The sequence below is a fragment of the Heterocephalus glaber genome, unplaced genomic scaffold (assembly GCF_053883595.1).
Source record: "Heterocephalus glaber isolate CG9 unplaced genomic scaffold, H.glaber_assembly_v1.0 deba00001452, whole genome shotgun sequence".
Classification (NCBI taxonomy): Eukaryota; Metazoa; Chordata; class Mammalia; order Rodentia; family Bathyergidae; genus Heterocephalus; species Heterocephalus glaber.
The window spans coordinates 13,255,140-13,256,887 of NW_028258302.1; the positions used below are offsets into that span (position 1 = coordinate 13,255,140).

Here is a 1,748-nt window from a genome sequence, read left to right on the forward strand (position 1 = left end):
AGGCCCCGTGTCACCAGCAGTGACCCCACAGGCAGGCGGCCACCTCAGGTTTAGCGATGACAAGCTTATGGAAGAAAGACAAGTGTTTGGACCAGCATGGGAAAGAAAATCCCACAGGCCAAAGCTGCAAAAGTGACGCTCACACCTTGGGACTTAATGTGAAATGGACAATCAAAATCATAAGTCAGCAGCTCAGAGACAGAGCAGGGAGCCAGGCCTCAAGGTGGGAGCTGATGGGCGCTCAGTGAAAACCCACAGAGATGCATCTCTCGAATCACCTGTCCCTTCACTGTGCTCCACACCCCTGGTCCAGTCTCTCCCCACCCAAGGCTCTTCCCAGGGGATGGAAAGTTAGCTTCATGACAACTACAACAGTAGCAGTGGTAACCGCCACCAGGTCCAAAATGCTCTCTTTGCCCTGCACACTCATGATCTCCATCCTCGCCGGCCTGTGCGGTTGGTGTTACTGACACCATTTTACACGAGAGAGAGCTAGTAAGTGGCAGAGCTGAGATTTGCACTGCTCTCCATCTACTCCAAAGCCAGCACACTTTCTGACCCAGCTGGTGATCCTGTTCTTTCTAGTGACCCTGCTGCTTCTCCAGCCATGACACCAGAGGTATGGAATCTAGAAAAATGAAGGTAAGAATCTAGTTCAACTGGAAGGCTCAAACCTCGGTGTGCCCTCTGGAGTGGGCCACACCTCAAGAGAGTTAGGGATAGGCCAAATCTTGCCTAAAGGCAGGGCCTCCAAGCTAAGAGGGACATAGAAGTGAGATCACATTGATTGATTTATTCATGTGAGAAGAACTTACACATAAAGTCTTCAGCTTTCTTCTAAGCACTGGAGACAGAGGGGTGAAGAGCTGGACAAAACCTGTGCTGTCCTGGAGCTTGCATTCCAGTAGAGGAGACAGATAAAAGCCAAGTAAATATGTATCAGGATGTGGTGAGTCTTGAAATAAAGAAAAAGACTGGAGGTGAGGGGCTGTACTGAAGCAGGTGTGAAGGGAAGGCCTGTCTGAGGAGGTGACACCTGAGCAGAGACCTCAACACACGAAGGGAGAGAAGCTTGCCTATAGCTGTCAAGAGAATGCCAAACTTCCTGGACCCTGTGCGTGCAGATGGCATTACCTGGACCTTGAGCAGCATCACGCGGATATCAAAGACAATGGCCAAGAACAAATTAAGAGGGCAGAAGTCCAGGAATGTATTTCACATAGCCAGCCAAAAGAACTTTAAGCCCAAAAACAAAGCAAAACCAGTCACCACTAATCTTAAAAAGATAAACATTGTAAATGATGAAAAAATTCATAGAGTGAATAATGCTTTTGTAAACATTCAGAAGGAACTTGCAAATTTCTCAAGAAGGCTTACTCTTGAACCACTGGAGAAAGAGCTGAATCAGCAGCAGCATGAAAATGAACCAGTTAATGTTGATGAAGCTACAAGATTAGTGGCTCAATTGTAATACAATGGAGATGTATCAAATTCCCCCAAAAAACTCAATAAAATAAGTATTTTATACAACCTTAAAAAAAAAAAAGAGAGAGAATTCCCCACTGTGAAAGGCTGCAACAGATGCAAAGGCCCTGAGGTAGGAGGGTGCATGATGTACTCCAGGACAGCAGAGAGACCTGTATATCTGGAGTAGGGAGAGAGGCAGGAGAGGAGGTATGAAGACTCTGTGGAAAGAAGATCATATAAAGCCTATAGGTCATGATAAATTTAGGTTTTGTTTTTATTGC

The 1,748-nt window shown here is 46.2% G+C and overlaps 1 pseudogene; it reads left to right on the forward strand.

Moving 5' to 3' along the window:
* Positions 1–1,083: 1,083 nt before the first annotated feature.
* Positions 1,084–1,499, forward strand: LOC101696872 (ribosomal biogenesis factor pseudogene; annotated as a pseudogene).
* Positions 1,500–1,748: the final 249 nt, after the last annotated feature.